Raw genomic sequence first — 19235 nt, 5'->3', positions numbered from 1 at the left:
ATCGACTTGCCCAAGGTCATACAGCAGACAAATGGAGGTGGGATTAGAATCCAGGTCCTTCTGACTTTCAGGCCTGTGCTCTACTTGGGGTGGTGGAGATGGGGTGCAGAGTTAGGGGGCTGTCCCCTTGAGTTCTTAAGTTAATTCAGGCCTGGTGCTGCTGCTGCCGCCGCTGCCTTTCTTGGCCACCTGCAAGCACACTTTCTTCCAGCGTGTTCTTTCTCGGTGCAATTACTCCCTATATGGCATTGTTCTCCCACTTCCCACTTGGACCAGCCATGAGAATGAAGATAGGGACAAACCAGGGCAGGATGGGGGGGTGCCACCGTGCCACCTCTCCCCTTTTCTTTCCCTTCACTGCTGGGATTTTGGGGGTGGGAGTGGGGGGAGAGGACGATGCAATACAGTATTGCTGACAGCAATATTTGTTGCTGTGAACTTTTTTTTTTTTCAATGGAGCACGGTGGTGGGAAGACAGGGTAGGAGGAGCCTGAGTTTGGGGTACAGGGTGGCAAGAAAGCCTCTAGGGACAAGAGAAGAAAATGAATCAGCAGAGGGGTTGTGGGGAGGGATTTGCTTACAAGTAAATCAATATGTCAAGGCTGGTTCTGGAAGACAGCCTAATTCAAATACAGGTAAGTCTATGGGAAAGTTAACCCCACAATACAGTCATTTATGGTACTGCCACATTTTCAAGGAACACATGTTCCCATACACATGCATGCCTGTATATTTTGTCCTGTAGTTCCCATTTTCTTGAAATTTCTAGTATTAAAAAACAGGTATAGATCCATTTCCATGGAAACATAAAACTGTAATTAAATTAGCCATGAAACTAATAGTAATGATGGTGTTTGTTAAGCACTTACTATGTGCCAGGCACTGTACTAAGCACTGGGTAGAAGTGAGTTCTGAGACTAAATTGGGGAAGTTTTGATATTAAAGTTTTATTAATGTATACAATATGCAATTAAAGCAGTGATCTATATCTCCATAAAGAAGGCCCTATTATGCTCTCTGTATGATCTATCAAAATCTTTCAAGGGTTTCAAGTCCAGTTTTCTAGGTTTTCCTTATTCAAACAGATTTTTAAAAATGTGTATAAAGCAATAGGCTTTAGGGGTCATATATTTATTTTGAAATAAAGCTGCACCCACATGCTTTGTGGTACAGACCTGGGGATACTCAGGAAAAAGAGTCTTATCTATCCTATTTGACACCTGAAAAAATTAGCTGAAAAATGAACTTTTCTTTTAAACAGGCTATCACTTATAAGCATTGCCATAGCTTTAAAGACATAAGTGAGTTTTACACTTATGGTGCTCTCTGGAGATGGAGTGGAGTGGTCTCAAAAAATCTCCAAGCTGTTTGGACCACTAGACCCTTTCTAGGGTTTGGGAGCCATTTCCACAACTATTTGGACTTCTGGGACAAGGCTGGGGATGTAGGTCTGCACCAGAGCATGCCCAGAAGCAAAATAGCCTGCCACACCTTGTCAGTTTAAAGGACACCCAAGAGAGAAATTTCATTCTGGCTCTCTTCAAGTTACTCTAATCTGCTCTGAAGAGGCAGGACCCCATTTAGCACAACTGGCTGGGCTGTGGGAGTGTGAGCCAGAGTGGCTGGTCATCTCTGAGGAGTACTGCTCCCCCTTCATTTCAAAGGGGGCAGCACAAAGTAAGCACTCAACTATGATTTGATTAATTCGAGTGATCCCTCAGAGCACAGCCAGGATATTTTAGACATGGCCTACCTTTTCCATAGGTCTGGGACTCCTAGGACCTCTAGGCTGACCTGAACCTACCCAGAGCTCTAGCCTCTAGGCCTTCCTAGACAATGCAGAGTCCTTCTGTTTGCTATAGGGGACTGGATTTCACTATCTGCCACAGAATTTCCACGGGGAACCCCTGGAATAGCTGGTTATGATTCAAACCAAATAGATTCAAGGAAAATCTCAAACAGAGGTTAACCCTCCTAGTTCCAGGCCAGGGACCAGGTACACCTCCTTCAAAAACGTCTATTACTTTTATTCACAGGCTGGGACAGAAGAGGCCTGGTCCACATTTCCTTTCTTGCAAGTTAAGAAAGAGGGCTGGATGTTGTAGTTGAGGGTGGGAGATAGGTAGTAGTAAATCGGGAACAGATCACATCGTGGCTCAGCAGAAAGAGCCCGGGCTTAGGAGTCAGAGGTCATAGGTTCTAATCCTGGCTCTGCCGCTTGTCAGCTGTGACCTTGGGCAAGTCACTTCACTTCTCGGTGCCAGTTACCTCATCTGTAAAATGGGGATGAAGACTGTGAGCCTCACGTGGGACAACCTGATTTCTCTGTATCTACTCCAGTGCTTAAAACAGTGCTTAAATATCAAAATTATTATTATTATTATGACATGGGGTTAGAAGGGGCCACGTGATCAGGGATCGGCACGGAGGTCAACTAGAGGCTGGAAGATAGGGAGATTGCCTATTTGGGTTCTAGAAAGGAAATAGACTCTGGTAAGATGGGGTTGGAAGGCAGATAAAAAAGATAAAGGAAAGGGAAAAAGAAGGCAGAATAGGGCAAGCAATGGTAAGGTGAAAAGGGAAGAGACATGGGATAGAGATACTTCTTTCCCAGTGCTTAGAATGCTCTGCACGTAGGAAGTACTTAAAGACTATTACTACTTCAACCCATGTTTATTGAGCACTTACTCTGTACTAAGCACTTTGGAGAGAAAAAGAGTTAACAAACAGGATCCCTGTCCACAAGAATCTTACAATCTAGTGGGGGAGACAGGTGCTAAAATAAATTACAGGTAGGGTGGATAAAAACAGCTACCTACGCCCTCACCCTGCCCTCCCGGCTCCTTTCCCCCAGCCCTACCTTTGCTTTTCTGAGCAACTTGGACACCTTTTTCTTCCTTCTCCCTCCTCTTCTCCTATATTGATCCTCAGTGACTTTATTATTAGACACATGGATCTTCCAAATGATCCCCCCCAGTCACTCATGTCCTCTCCCTTCTCAATTTGGCAAAGCTACTGGAAGCTCACAGCAAGTAGGACATAAACTGTATCCCATCATCACTAGTCAGTATTAGTAATGGTATTTGTTGTTGTTCTTATTACTGTGATATCTATTAAGCACTTATTATATACTAAGTGCTAAAGTAGCTATATGATTAGACCTAATCCCTGTGTCTCACAGGATTCACAATCTATCTCCATTTTATAGATGAGGAAACTGAGGCTCAGAGAAGTTAAGTGGTTTGTCCAAGGACACCCAAATAGACCAGTGGCAGAGCAGGGATGGCCCAGGTCTCCTGTCTCCCATCCCCATGCTCTTTCCACTAGGTCACGCCAACCTCCTCCGTAAGCTCCATGAGGGTGGGGATCTTGTCTAATTCTATTGTACCCTGCCAATTTCCTTTTACAGTGCTCTGCATACAGTAGGCACTCAAATCAATAATACGAATTGATTATAGTGGGTTGCACAGCATCTCACCCTCTCTCATTCCTGAAAGTCTTAATCCCAATAGATCACAAAGGGATAAGGACAAGGGTGCGGCACACCCATATTAGCAAATTACAGGCCTCCTTAGAACTAATCAATCAATGGCATTTATTGAGCACTTACTATGTGCAGAGCACTGTACTATGTGTTTGGGCGAGTCCAATTCAACAGAGTTAGCAAGCACATTCCCTGCCCACAATGAGCTTACTAAACCCAGGTCTCTTCCTAAAGCAGATTCTGCTGGAACAGCAACCGGTTTCTAATATGATAATTGATCAGAAGAGATATGATATGGAAGTGGCAACTGTCGAGAGTGAGGAAGTGGGGTAGAAAAAGTTAAAAAACTAAAAAGGATAAATCAGGGTATTTACCACACCTGTAGGAAGCCGAAAGCCAGGGGAGCCCCCTATACCCAGAAGCCACATTTTCTGGGTCAGGTCAGTGGCAGAGCACATTAAAAAAAAAGAGAAAAAGAGAAATGGTTTACTCTGCTTACTGCTCTCCTGTGGCCTGAATTAACTTTGTACACTACTGAGTGATAGTCTCACTACTGATGTAGGAAGTACTGGCAATTAGGGGTTTGATAATCAAAGTACCAGTTGCAGAGAGTGAAATAGAGGAAAAGAGAAACTAAGTATGTGGTCTCTTTGGTAGGTGTGGGGCAGGTTTACCCAGCCCCGAGCTATCTAGTTGTGTGAGGGACAACTTAGTTTTGTTTTAATTGCGGTTGTCTTTCTCTACTTTTTGCAAGAAAATGAAAAAGACATCCCTTTCATTCATTCAATAGTATTTACTGAGTGCTATGTGCAGAGCACTGTACTAAACACTTGGAATGTACAATTCAACAACAGATAGAGACAATCCCTACCCATTGACGGGCTTACAGTCTATGGTCCCACTATGCAAACCTTACTAGGCCACTCTATCGTACTCAATGAAGACTTACCAAATGGGACTATGCATAGTGGTATCTGCTGCTGTTGAGGTCTCAAGATACTCTATTCTGTGATCATGTTATGTCATCTCACATTCTCAAAAATCTCCAATGGTTGCCTATCCACCTCTGTATCAAACAAAAACTCCTCACCATTGGTTTTAAAGCATCCCACCTTGCCCCCTCCTATCTCACCTCTCTTCTCTCCTTCTACAACCCAACCTGTGTACTTCACTCCTCTGGTGCTAACCTTCTCACTGTGCCTCAATCTCACCTGTCTCACCGCCGACCCCTGGCCCACTTCCCGCCTCTGGCCTGGAATGCCCTCCCTCTTCAGAACCGCCAGTTATTCTCTCTCACCCCGCCAACCCCCACCTTCAAAGCCTAATTGAAGGCCCATCTCCTTCAAGAGGCCTTCCGAGACTAAGCCCCACTTTTCCTCATCTCCCACTCCCTTCTTCATCACCCTGATTTGCTCCCCATCCCACCCCGGACTGTGAGCTCACTGTGGGCGGGGATTATCACTGTTTATTGTTGTATTGTACTTTCCCAAGGGGTTAGTACACAGTAGGTGCTCAATAAATACGATTGAATGAATGAATGATCATAGACTGCACCCTACTGTTCTTACTACCAGCCGACTCACAATGTGTGATACTGAGCACAGACTGCGGGGGGTGGAGGGGAAATCAGATGAAGGTGTGGATGGCACAGTGTAAACCACCACCACTACCAAAGCACATGTACCACTGCCAGAGGGACGTCTTCCTCCTGAACTTGGGGTCTGAGCAGCTCTTTCCTGAATAGCCGGGTGTCAAAAAAGGTGCACTATTGTAATTTTCATAGACAACATGCATCAGCGTGCAGAAGATTCTCTCATATTCATACTCATGGATTCAGCCTAACCAGGTCAAGCCTTCTTTGAATGGAAGGCCAATGCTGTATTGCACTTGGCCCACATAATAAGCTATAATCATAATCTATATCCCTATCAGCATCCTCTACTCTGGCATGACCCTAATTATTCACCCATCTCCAAATATATTTTTTTGTACCATGCTTAGCAGGGACCGAAGGGTCTGACATATTGTGCAAACTCCTTTCCCTGCCTCTTTATATGCCCTCCTTTCTTGTGGCTTTCTAAAATTTAAAACTAGACAAGGGGCACATGCCATGTGGAGGAGGGGGGCAAGAGGTTCTAATGTTAGTGAAGATCTCTACCCAATCTTGGGTTTGCTGCTCCCCCTCCCCCCGCCAAAAGCATGCACCTTCACTGACTACAGAGTAGAGGTGGCCTTTGGCAACCCTGAAGGCAAGGCACCAATGACATACAGAACCCCCCCACCTCAGGAACCCAGACGACCCTCATTTCCTGTGTTTATATTATACATTTCAACACGCTAAGTGTTGCCCTATCCAAACTACTTGTATAATAGTGTTCTCTTAAACACACTGTTCGCTTTCCATTTCCAATCTTTGTTGTACATTACTCCAATTTTTGAGTGAACTTTTTCTTAATGTGCTTACTAGGTGCCAGGCATTGTTCTAAGGACTGGTAGATACAAGGTCATCAGGTTGGACACAGTCCATGTCCCACATGAGGTTCTCAGTCTTAATCCCCATTTTACAAATGAGGTATCAGGCACAGAAAAGTTAAGTGATTTACCCAAGGTCACACAACAGGCAAGAGGCAGAATAAGGATTAGAACCCAGGTCCTTCGGACTTCCAGGCCCGTGCTTTATCAACTAGGTCATGTGCTGCTGCTTAGTCAACAATAAAATTGTGGCAGTAGGGGTGGGATTGTCTTTTAAAACCCTTTCTGGTCTAGACTCCTGATTACTCTCTTTGAAGATAACCAAGCTCCCATGCTTCTTATTCCCTCCCTGCCTTTGACCATTTTTTTTCCTGATCTTAACACCTCCACCAGAGGATTGATGGAAGCTTCTATTAGATTCAAATCACTCAATTTCAATAATAATAATTGTGGTATTTAAGTGCTATGTGCCAAACACTGTACTAAGCACTGGGGTAGATAGATGCAAGATAAGCAAGTCCCACATGGAGTTCACAGTCTAAGTAGGAGGGAGAACATATATTGAATCCCCATTCTGCAGATGAGGGAACTGAGGCACAGAGAAGTGAAGTGTCTTGCCCAAGGTCAAAGAGCCGACCAGTGACAAAGCTAGGATTAGAACCCAGGTCCTCCGACTCCTGGGACCATGCTCTTTCCATTAGGTCATGCTGTTTTTTACTCATTAAAAAGTAGGCAGTGGGGAAAGCGTGTGCTGCTATACTTCTAAATCCAGGCATGCTAATGAATAATGGTACTGGATACTTTGGAACTTTTAATAACATTTATTACAAAATACCAAGTAATTATATCAGGTCTACCATAACAGCTTCCTCTTTCACATAAACATGAATAGCCTTTCTAGCAGCAAACTCCTCAACAGGATTACAAATAAACACTTGTTTCCTAAACTATGAATTTTAAAATTGAAACTTTAGAGTGGGTTGTCAGTGGGGCGACTTCTCTAAGTAGAAACCCACATAACCACAAGTTACCCAACTTGACCTGCTGGAGATTAATCCAGGACAATGGGCCTCAGGCTGCTAGAAGGTGTGCAACTTGACAACAGGTTTGGGGTCGACAGAACTCAATGATTTCTCAGCTTCTGAATAAAGCTAAATCTCTGAAGTAGATTATGCACTTAGATGATCTCTTCACTTATAGTATTTTCTCTTTTTTGCTTCCGGGATTGCAGGATTTTCCATTTCTCTCTCTGCCTTTTCTTTTGAAGACAGGAAAAGGGATTTCTGGCCAGAAGCTGGAGCTGAATCAAATACTTCTAGATGGAATTGGGGTTGATTGACGTTGCCTCCGATGGGGCTTTTCTCTGAGAAGCATACTCTTCTTCTTGTCGCTTGCTTGCGAAACAAATATTCTTGAAAAGACTCGAGTCTTGTTTCTGGCATTTTTGTTGACTTGCTTTCTTGGTCGCCCTGGCCCGCCACTGGGATGTCCAGTTCACTTTCACTTGACAACTCCGCTCTGGACTGCTTTTCTTCCTTTTCCATACCAAATCCCAGGAGTTGTGAGGTACTTTGGAACAGGGAGTCGCCAGTGCCACTAGATGGCCATTTTAGTTTGAATTTAGACTTAGCCTTAGCCTTCTTGCCAATTGGCTCTTTGCCAGTGTAACTGCCTTCCTTAAAACCCTTGCCAGTATTGACCTTGGAGCTAGATTTCCTAGTGGCCCGCTTAGGTTCTAAATTAATTTGCAACTGTTCAATCTTTGCCTTCAAATTTGCTTTGCTTTGGCTTTTAGAAGAGGTACTACTCTCCAGCGCTGGAGTTACATCATACCCTCCATATTCAAATAATGGTAAATCATCTGGTTTATCAGGGAATAAGGTTGTTTCATCAATATTTAATGTATCACTTGGCTTATCCTCACTGCTGAACTCCAAGTCCTGAATTTGAACTGGAGAGATCGGGGAACTGTCATCTTCCAGGTCAGAGGACAACTTAAATGCTTCCATTATGCTTCTGGTGTTCCTCTGCTAACTGTAATTTAGGAGGTTCTCAAACTGTGACTTGGATTTTTCCTCTAAGATGGCTATATTTGGAAAAGGCAATTAGCAGAGAAAAACCATTAGACAATAGAAAAAAGCAACAAATATTATTCCAAAACCACCAAGACTAAATCATACCAAACTACATGCTGAATTCTCTGGTGTAAATGTCTGTTTTCAAACAGGCTTTTTTTTTTTTTTAAATCAAAATCAAAGTAACATTTTGTGGGGGAAGCAGAATTTCTGCTGACTGAGGACACTACTATCAACAGATTCATTCTTTCCCTCTTTAGCAGAAAAACCCTTATGCTTCCTTTTCATATCCAAGAAAACAATTTTTTTTAGCCAGAGACAATGACAGAGTACAGGTTCTGGTGAACCTGAAATAGAAGTCTAGGCCAGATTTTGACTTCACCCACCCTTTCTTGAGCACACACATGCTTCACACTCCAACATTGGTTGAGTGTTTTGGAAGCAAGGCACTCATGATCACGTTCTGTCAATGCCCTTCTCTGGTTACACAAATATGAAGTACTTACATGTCTCAGAGGTTTTGAAAGAATCTAAGATAGATGTTTCTTTTTCTGAGTCTTTCCTCAAAACTTTTCAATGATGTGTGGATCTGCAAAATCCAAAATAAACATCACTCACAAAGCCATCCTCTATTACAAACAACTGCTCTATGGTCAGTTAAAATGAAATAATCATAGAAAAGAAAGGAGAAATTCTTTAGAAAACCAAATAAACAAAAGCTCAAATGATGCAGTTTAGCAAGTTGGGAAAAAATTCAGAAGATAGATCAGCTGGACATGTAGCAATCAGAAACGGGGTACTGCCTTAGAACAGAGGATTGGGCACAAAGAAGAAATTGAAACAGCATCAGGCACTGTAGATAAATTCAATAGGATAGCAGGGGGGCAATCTTTACATGCATTTTATACAGAATGTGTTGTCAGCACTGGCTTTATCAGGTTCACCTGCACCCACTCATAAAATCCTACCACAATAATATCATCAATTTTGAAGGACACTATATAATTATATAAACAATTTGCAATGCAATATGAAAAATGAATAGAAACACTGATGTTCATTCAGCTAAAATGTTGCAGAACACTAAATACAATAGCATTTATTGAGTGCTCACTTGGGAAGTACAAAATAAAGAGAGGACACTGCCCACAAAGAGCTTACAGCAATGTGGAAGACAAATATAGAAATATTTACAAATGTAATTCTCTGCAAATGTAGTGCAAAAACAGTTTTAAAAATTATTTTTAATATCACTTAAGTGAAATGTAGATACACTTGGGAAAACAGTTTGACAACCTGAGGTGTCTTGAAGTCTCTCTAAAATAGAAAGCAAAGAAACAGCCAATGATCACATGAATTTCTTAAAACAATTGTAAATGGAAGAAAACCCTATTTGATATTTCAGGATATTACAAAATAAAAGACTTTGGGATTCAAAGCTTTGATTTTATATTAAGTTCTTAAATGGTATTTAAATCATACATCTAAATCAGGGATGCCAACTTTTCATTTTGAGCATGGGGGTGCACTTGGGGTCAGGAAACAGGGCACCAAGGGGGAAGGAGGAAGAAATGAGGGGGGAAGAGTAGCAGAGGGTCAGTAATTAAAAGTGGGAGGGAGGGGAAGGGAGAGGAAGGGAAAAGCATTTACAAGTGCTTTGGCTTCCTCCAGGATGGGGTCCTCGTCAGGCCCTGGGGTTGGGCAGTTCCTCCAACCCCTTCCTGGGTGCCCCATTGGGAGGGCTTCCACCCACCTCACTTTGTCCATCTGGGTGCCCTGCAGGGCCATCTGAAGTCCCCTGTCACTTTAGAAAATGTTTTGTTCCAGATAGGCTTACATAGGCAACTTCTTGCAGCTGTTTCAGGAGGACAGATTAGGGCACAGTCACTCCTGGCCCCACTTCCAAGTGAGGCCAATCAGAACAATTGGGGGTGGGGGGGAATGGAAGGGGGCCTTCAATCCCCAATTCTTTCTATGTCCTGTGCAAGACTGGACACTCTGGTTAGCAATACATAACCACTCTTAGTTAAAAGTTTCCACTGCAACAGTACCTGTGACAGTCCTAGGTACTCACAAAGCATAAATGACAGAGTATCCAGATTGGAATAACACACTTCCTCTTCCAAGCAGTTTCTTACTCTCTCTGCACCTCCAACTCGACCTCCCACCTGTCTCCTGGCCACACAAGCCTTTTTTTTTCTTTTTTGAAACTAGTGTAACTAGTTGGTAAGGGGACACTCTACTGGTAAGCCTGCATCTTCCTAACCAGGAGACTCATTGAGATAAACCTTACTAAACCCCATTTGTGACAACTGCCTAATGAATTCAGAGAGGGATTACTGCTGATAAATGAGTCCTTCAAATCATTCTGTGAATAATCTTCAATTCTGTGATTTCATTCAAATAACTGCAGATATGTGATTCATTTAAACAATCACTCCCTTTGCCATTCACCCAAATGCAGGTAAGAATACACCTGTTACTTAAATGGGTATTGTAGAGTGTTCTGCCACTCTGTTGGTTGAGTAGAAGGAAATAGCAGAATTTGGGAACGTTCTTCCCACAACATATGTCTGGACAAATGTGACAGTGTCAGAGGAAGTAGTTGTGTGTGTGTTGTGAAATACGAACTTGTACTTGTCAACGGTGAAGCAGCGTGGCTCAGTGGAAAGAGCATGGGCTTTGGAGTCAGGGCTCATGAGTTCGAATCCCAGCTCTGCCACTTGTCGGCTGTGTGACTGTGGGCAAGTCACTTAACTTCTCTGTGCCTCAGTTCCCTCATCTGTAAAATGGGGATTAAGACTGTGAGCCCCACGTGGGACAACCTGATTCCCCTATGTCTACCCCAGCGCTTAGAACAGTGCTCGGCACATAGTAAGCGCTTAACAAATACCAACATTATTATTATTAATCCCGGCTCCGCCGCTTGTCAGCTGTGTGACCTTGGGCAAGTCACTTAACTTCTCTGTGCCTCAGTTACCTCATCTGTAACATGGGAATGAAGACTGTGAGCCCTACGTGGGACAAACTGTTTACCTTGTGTCTACCCCAGTGCTTAGAACAGTGCTTGGCACATAGTAAGCGTTCAACAAATACCAATATTATTATTATTATTAGAGTGTGAAGGCCAAGTAGACGCCTGCTTGCAAAGATGAAAGCGGGAAAATCAGAAAGAAGCCTTAGTCCTTAAGTCCAATCAGGCTGTGGGGCTAAAAATGGTAGTTCGATTGCTAAAATAAACATGGCACTTAAGCACTTACTTCAAGTAAAGCACTCTGCGATGGGCTGGGGTACGTGCCAGGCTTCACTTAGTTTAGAGTCTTTGGGATACAAGGCAGTCGATGAAGTTGAGGCTGGAGGCAAAAATGCACACGACCAAAATAAAGATTTGGAGGATCTTAAGCCGGCTGACCCCTCCTCCGAAATTTTCCCGCCCTTTCCCTCCCTGGAGGACACGGACAATACGGCTCCCCCAAACCCTTAAGTCTTCGTTCAGTACTTACGGCCTCCCGTCCAACAGGCAGTGACTCCTCTCCTCGGCCCCACTAATCAGCAGTCTCTGTGGAGGGCGGGGCGCGGCCCCCAGGGACAATGGAGCTGGAAGGCGTAAGAGCTGTTACCGCCCCCCTACCCGAAAACCGCCCCCACCCCAAACGAGGCTTTAGTTCCCGACCATTCCAAAGATGAGCGGGGCTGCGCTGCCGGGCAGTGCGACCACCCCGTCGAGCAAGGCCCGCCCTCATCGAAAAATCCAGAATTACCTCCACAGCCCGGCCGAAGCTTCGCGCCTGCGCAGTCAGAGAGAAAGCCGTTACCGCGTCCCTTAGCCGAAAGCCGCCTACACCTCAAACGAGGCCCCAGTTCCCGCCAAATCTTTTCCCATCCACCTTCTCCCAAACTACCCGCCCCCTCAAGCAACGGTCACACTCCTCTGAGGAAACTGACACACCTTTAACCGGTCTAAAACTTCCCAACCGCCCTTATTCGGAAAAAAAAAAAATACAGCACCCGCTAGCCTCCCCTCCTACTGTGCGCCCGGTGTGGGACAGGGACTGTGCCCTACCTCATTAGCTTCTACCTACCCCCGCACTCAGAACAGTGCTTGACACACAGTAAGCGCTTAATAAATACCTCTGTTATTATCACTATTACCGAAAGCCGCCCCCAACCGAAGCAAGGCTCCGGTTCCTGACCGTTTACCCGGTCGCCTTCTCCCAAGGCCGGACTGGGTCGCTCTGCCGGGAACCGCGTCCGCCCCGTCAAGCAACGGCCACCCTCATCTGAGAACCCATAATTGCTCGAACCACCCGGGGCCGAGGCTTCCCGCGTGCCCGATCCCGTGTAAGGGTAGTCCGAAAAGACGCCATTACCGCGCCCGCCAGTCGCCCGCGACTCAAGATGATGGACTGTGCTGCCCTGCCCGGCATGGCGTCCGCCCCCTCAGGCAACGGCAGAGGCCATCGGAAAATCCGTAATTACCTGACCGACTGGAGCCAACCGTCCCACCTCACGCTTTCGTAGGCGACAGCGAGAGCCCCAACACCACCAAAGCGCGCGCGAGCTGAGAGCGACCCAAACCGCCCCAAACCAGAATGTTCCTGCTGAGTCACGTGCCCCTGGGTGGGGCACCTCGTGCGGAGGGGCGGGGCTGAAGGTGCAAGGGCCCGTTAAAAGAGTGACTTGTGAGGAGGGGAGGGTCTGTACCCCTTTCTAGTCAGCTCGCAGACACCCCCCATTATCCCTCTGTCAGTCAGTCCTATTTATTGAGCACTTACTGTGCGCAGAGTACTGTACTAGTTGCTTGAGAGAGTACAATTCAACAATAAATATTCCCTCCCCACAACGACCTTACAGTCTAGAGAATGAGTTTACGGTCACCACCACCACCCAGACCACTCACTTAGTTCCTCTAATGCTAAATTACTCTACCTCGTTCTGATCTTCCTAGCTGCCGATCCCTTGCTGGAGTCCTCCCTCGGGCCCAGAGCCCCTTCCCCATTCACGCCCCACAGACCTCCACTCTCCTCACTTTCAGAGCCTTACTACAAGCCCATCTCCTCCAGGAAGCTTCCCCAGATTAACCTCATCTCCCCATCCTATTCCGTGTCACCCATTCGCGTAAATCTGAACCTCCTAAAAATTTGGCTACTCCACCCCCGTGACACATATACATATCCTTACACTCTGTTGCTTCCCCTAATCTGTAATTTACTTCCATGTCTGTAAATTTTCTGAAGGCAGGGCATGTGCCTGCAAACTCTGTTGTATTGTACTATGCCAAGTCTTTAGCGCGGTGCTCCACACAAAGTAAGCACTCAAATACTATTGGTCATTTACTCTTCTAAGCTCTCTGCACACAGTAAACACTCAATAAATAGGATTGATTTGATTAGTTGGGGAATTAGCATGGCGTAATAGAAAGAGCAGGGATATAATGATAGTAATAATGATATCTGTTAAGCTTACTCTGTGCCAAGCCCTGTACTGAGTACTGGAATTGATAGAGATAATCAGGTCAGTCTTCGTCCCTGTCCCATAGAGGCCTCACAGTCTAAGTAGGAAGGAGAACATGAATCTAATCCCCATTTTACAGATGAGGAAATGGAGTCACAGGGAAGTTACTAATAATAATAATGTCATTTTGTTAAGCACTTACGGTATGCCAGGCACTGTACTAAGCACTGGGCTGGATACAAGCAAATCGAGTTGGACACAGTCCCTGTCCCATGTGGGACTCACAGTCTCCATCCCCATTTTACAGATGAGGAAACTGAGGCTCAGGGAAGTGAAGAGACTTGCCCATGGTCACACAGCAGACAAGTGGCAGAGCTGAGATTAGAACCCATGTCCTCTGCCTCCCAGGTCCGTGCTCTTCCCACTAGGCCATGCTGCTTCTAATTTTTCTTGGCCCAGAAGTCCCACCTTGGCCATTACCACCATCATCAACCCCAATCCCCCTAAATCCTGCTCACTGCTGAGATGAACATTCCTATTATAATTTTTTTCTTTACTTTCAGCAATGGAAAAAAATGCCTATCTTTCCTGCCCCTTAGATGGTTAGTCCCATGTGGAATTGGATTGTGAGCACCATCTTCACTCTGGCCTGGAATTCCTTCCCCCTCCATAAATGCCAGACCATCACTCTCCCCACCTTCAAAGCCTTAATAATAATGATAGTAATAATGGTATTTGTTAAGTGCTTACTACTGTGCTAGGGTAGATACAAGGTAATCAGGTTGTCCCACATGGGGCTCACAGTCCTAATGCCCATTTTACAAATGAGGTAACAGGCACAGATAAATGAAGTGACTTGCCCAAGGTTACATAGACAAGTGGCGGAGCCGGGATTAGAACCCATGTCCTCTGACTCCCAAACTCGTGCGCTTTCCACTAAGCCACACTGCCTTTAAAGTCCTTCCCCCATTAAGCTCTTGGATAGATACTCAAAGCAGCATGGCTTAGTGGAAAGAGCCCAAGCCTTGAAGTCAGAGGACCTGGGTTCTAATCCCAGATCCTCCACTTGCCTGCCATATGACCTTTGACAAGTTACTTAACTCCTCTGTGCCTCAGTTATCTCACCTATAAAATGGGGATTAAGACTGTGAGCCCCATGTGGGACATGGCTCACTGTGGGTAGGGATTGTCAATCTTTATTGTTCTATTGTACTTTCCCAAGCACTTAGTACAATGCTCTGCACATAGTAAGCGCTTAATAAATACGAATGAATGAATGAATGATCTGGTATCTACCCCAGCACTTAGTACAGTGCCTAGCATGTAGTAAATGCTTAATGAATACCATTTTTTTTTTAAAAAAAAGGATCACATCTATTAACTCTAGTGTAATAATAATGATGATATTTTTAAGTGCTTACTATGTGCCAAGCATTGTACTAAGCACTGGGGTAGGTCACATGATAATTAGGTCAGACACACAGTCCTGTCCCACATGGGACTCACAGTCTGAGGGAGAGAAAAGAGCTATTCCATCCCTATTTTAATAATAACAGTAATAATAATAATAATAATGGCATTTGTTAAGTGTTTACTAGGTGCCAAGTACTATACTAAGTACTGAGGTAGATACAAGATAACTAGGTCCCACACTGGGCTCACATTCTGAGGAGGAGAAAGAACAGTATTGAATCCCCATTTTGCAGATGAGGTAACTGAGGCACAGAGAAGTTAAGTGACTTGCCCAATATCACACAACAGGTAAGTGGTAGAGTCGAGATTAGAACCTAGGTCCTCTGACTCCCAGGCTCGTGCTCCTTCCACTAGGCCACATTGCTTCCCATCATTTTACAGATGAATAAACTGAGGCCCAGAGAAATTAAATGATTGGCCCGAGATCACACTGCAGGTAAGAGGCAGAGCTGGAATTAGAATCCAGATCCTATAAATCTCAATCCTGTGCTTTCTCCGAGGCTATGCTGTTTCTCTGTATTCTCTCAAGTGCTTAGTTCAGTGCTCTGCACACAGTAGGTGCTCAGTAAATATGATTGACTGGGAAATTAATGTTGCCCGTGCCTTCTCAGGAAACATTTCCTACCCTGTAGTTAATCTTGCTCACTAGCCTCAGCCTCAATCAAATGCACGAGACTGGTTCTCTATCATAAACTCAAAAGGGAGACTTCTGCCAAAAAAAAGAAGAGTTAAAGAAAAGAACATTCCAACCATATGTTGAGGCAGTCATGGACCTGATTAACTAAATTCTCAATAAAATAGCAACAGTAGTTCAACCACCAGCCAAGAGTTTTCATCATCTACACTCAGTCCAAAACACAACATTCAATTCCACATACCCAGGGTTTACTTTAGATTCCTCACAGTCATATTTGGACAGATCAAACATATATCTAAATGAAGAAGGAACCAAAACTTAGTGTGCATCTCTGCTCCTCACCCTCGCAATTATGTCATCTAGATATATCTGTTGTTAACTCATGGTATTTATTGAGTACTTACTGTATACAGAGCATTGTACTAAGTGTTTGGGAGAGTACAATACAATAGAGTTGGTAGATGCATTCCCTTCCCATAACAAGTTCCTGTCTCACAAGCCCGTAACCTTGGCATTATCCACGACTCCCCTCTTTCATTCAACCCACATATTTAATTCATCACAAAATCCTGTCGGTTCCACTTTCACAACATCGTTAAAATCTGCCCTTTCCACTCTATCCAAACTGCTGACACATTAATCCAAGAAATTATCCTATATCAGCCTCCTTGCCAACCTCCCTGCCTCCTGTCTCTCCCCCCTCCAGTCCATACTTCACTTTGCTGTCCGGATCATTTTCCTACAAAAACATTCAGACCGTGTTTCCCCACTCCTCAAGAAATTCCAGTAGTTGCCCATACACCTCGACATCAAACAAAAACTCCTCACCATTGGCTTTAAAGCACTCAATCACCTTGCCCCCTCCTTCCTCACCTTGCTACTCTCCTCCTCCAACCCAGCTCACACACTTCGCTCCTCTAATACTTATCTTCTCACTGTACCTCGATCTCACCTATCTCACCACCGACCTCTCGCCCACATTCTGCCTATGGCCTGGAATGTCCTCCCTCCTCCCTCCTCATATTTGACAGACAACTACTCTCCCCAACTTGAAAGCCTTACTGAAGGCACATCTGCTCCAAGAGGCCTTCCCTGACTAATCCCTCCTTTCTTCCTCTCCCACTCCCTTCTGTGTGACTTGTTCCCTTTATTCAACCCTGTCCCAGCCTCACAGCTCTTAGGTACATGTCCATAATATTATATTATGTTAATGCCTGTCTCCCCCTCTAGACTCTAAGCTTGTTGTGGACAGGGAAAGAGTCTGTTTATTGTTATATTGCATTCTCCCAAGTGCTTGGTATAGTGCTTTACACCCAGTAAACATTAAATAAATAAGATTGAATGAACCACCTTAACAGTCTAGAATGGGGAGACTGACATTAATATAATTTATAATATATAGTTTATAGCTATGTACATAAGTGCTGTGGGTATGAGGCTGTGGGTATGGGTATGAGGCTGAGGCAAATATCAATTGACCAAAGGTCACAGATGATGCAGAAAGAAAAGAGAGTTGGGAAAAAGAGTGCTTAATTGGGGAAGGCCTTTTGGAGGAGATGTGACCTTAATAAGGCTTTGAAGGTAGAGAGATTGATGGTCTGGCACATATGGAAGGGGAGGTAGTTCCAGGCTAGGGGGAGCCCATGGGAAAGGGGTCAGCGGTGAGTTAGACGAGATTTTTGTGTGTCATCTGAGGTACAAAAACTTGGAAGTATGTTGCAGTAGGCCCCAGTAGCACCTGTTTAAACCAGAGCCCTCTTCCAAAGGCCAAAATTGAAGTTCTCAGGTTCCAGTTTGTTTTGTGAGCAGAACAGATTGTTGAAATGAGACACCTACTGTATTTTACTACAAATAAAGAGGTGATATTCTAGGTAGGGAGAGGAGGAAAGCAATAAAGTCAGAGGATCAAACAATGTTATTTATTGAGTGCTTACTTTGCAGAGCACTGTACTAAGCACTTGGAAAAGTATGATACAATTGAGTTAGTAGACATCATCCCTGCCCACAAGGAGCTTAGGGTCTACAGGAGTTGACAAACATTAAAATAAATTACAGAAAGGGGAAATATTAGAGTAAAAGGATATGTACATAAGTGCTGTGGGGCAGGGGTAAGTATCAAAGTGCTTAAGGGGTACACAGTCAAGTGTCTAGCAACACAGAGGGCAGGGTGGGTAGGGGAAATGAAGGTTTAATTGAGGAAGGCCTCTTGAAGGAGATGTGATTTTAGGAGGGCTTTGAAGGTTGGGAGAGTGGAGGACTAATGAATATGAAGGGAGAGGGAGTTCCAGGCCTGCGGGAAGCCATGGGCAAGGGGTTCGATGTGATCAGGGTACAGAGAATATGTTGCCATTAGAGGAGTGGAGTGTTTGGATTGGGTTGCAGTAGATCAGGGAGGTAAGGTAGGAGGGGGAGAGCTGATTGAGTGCTTTAAAGCAAATGGTAAGGATTTTGTGTTTGAAACTCCTGTTTAAGGAAGCAGCATAGCTTAGTGGAAAGAACATGGGCCTGGGAGTCAGAGGACCTGGGTTCTAATCCTGGCTCTTCCACATACCTGCTGTGTGACCTTGGGCAAATCATTTAACTTCTATATGTGTCTCAGTTCCTTCATCGGCAAAATGGTGATTCAATACCTCTCCTTCCTCCTACTTAGATTGTGAGCCTTATGTGGGACCTGATTATCCTGTATCTACCTCAGCGCTTAGATCAGGGATTGGCACATAGTAAGTGCTTAAATACCATTATCATTAATTATTGTTAATCATTATTTTTATTCTTAAATGCATAGGTGGATTTAATAACAACTATTGGTAACCATTGGAGGTTTTTGAGGAGTAGGGAACGAGAAGAGTTATGGACACTTACTGGGTTGCCGTGTAGGTGTTTTCATAGGCACCAACTAAATCTATGGAGGGGGGACATCATCCATAGGATTGGTACTAAGAGGACAAAGCCATTAACTTCACCCCGCACAACTTTTTGGGTAGGGTAGACAGCCATAGTTAGCCACCCCACCCTTTGGAGTTGGAAAGGGAGCAGAGATGGATTCAAACTCTTGGCTTTACTTTGTGTCTCCTGCCAGCAGGCTTCAACTCTTAACTGCTACTGCAGTGTTTTCCATCCTCACCAGGTTTTGGGGTTGGTCCAGAGACTCTCTCGCCCCCAGTGCCTCACGAGGAGAAACCATCCACCCATCTCCCAGACTAAGCTCCACTTTTCCTCGGCTCCCACTCCCTTCCACGTCACCCTGACTTGCTCCTTTTGCTCTTCCCCCCTCTCCCCGCCCCACAGCACTTACGTATATATGTATATATCTAAAATTTTAATTATTTCTATTGATGCCTGTTTAGTTCTATTGATGTCTGTCTCCCTCCCCGGCCTCTCCCCAGACTGTGAGCCCATTGTGGGCAGGGATGGTCTCTCTTTATTGCTGTGTTGTACTTTCCAACCACTCAGTACAGTGCTCTGCACACAGTAAGCACTCAATAAATACGATTGAATGAATGAATGAATCTGATGCCTGGTCAGATGAAGCAGGAGTCTAGGCTGCAGCAACACTGGCTTAAAGCCCATGGAGCCATGTTTTTTTAATGGTATTTGCTAAGCACTTACTATATGCCAGGCACTGTACTAAGTGCTGGGG

At 44.6% G+C, this 19235-nt stretch overlaps 1 long non-coding RNA gene across 4 annotated transcripts; it reads right to left on the bottom strand.

Moving 5' to 3' along the window:
- Positions 1-6761: 6761 nt before the first annotated feature.
- On the bottom strand, positions 6762-12614 carry LOC103170247. Of its 4 annotated transcripts, none has more exons than XR_003754474.2 (6): positions 12511-12614; positions 11793-11819; positions 11535-11628; positions 11292-11384; positions 8538-8620; positions 6762-8042 (listed from the first exon to the last, which is right to left on the bottom strand). It is a non-coding gene; the product is annotated as an uncharacterized LOC103170247 (long non-coding RNA). The 4 variants fall into 4 exon arrangements; XR_003754475.2 differs by lacking the exon at positions 12511-12614 and adding an exon at positions 12402-12502; XR_486052.3 differs by lacking the exon at positions 11793-11819 and having other exon boundaries at positions 12511-12612.
- Positions 12615-19235: the final 6621 nt, after the last annotated feature.

The sequence above is a fragment of the Ornithorhynchus anatinus genome, chromosome X1, assembly GCF_004115215.2.
Source record: "Ornithorhynchus anatinus isolate Pmale09 chromosome X1, mOrnAna1.pri.v4, whole genome shotgun sequence".
Classification (NCBI taxonomy): domain Eukaryota; kingdom Metazoa; phylum Chordata; class Mammalia; order Monotremata; family Ornithorhynchidae; genus Ornithorhynchus; species Ornithorhynchus anatinus.
Note: the sequence above shows the minus strand (reverse complement) of the source record. Positions and strands in the feature narration are given on the sequence as shown.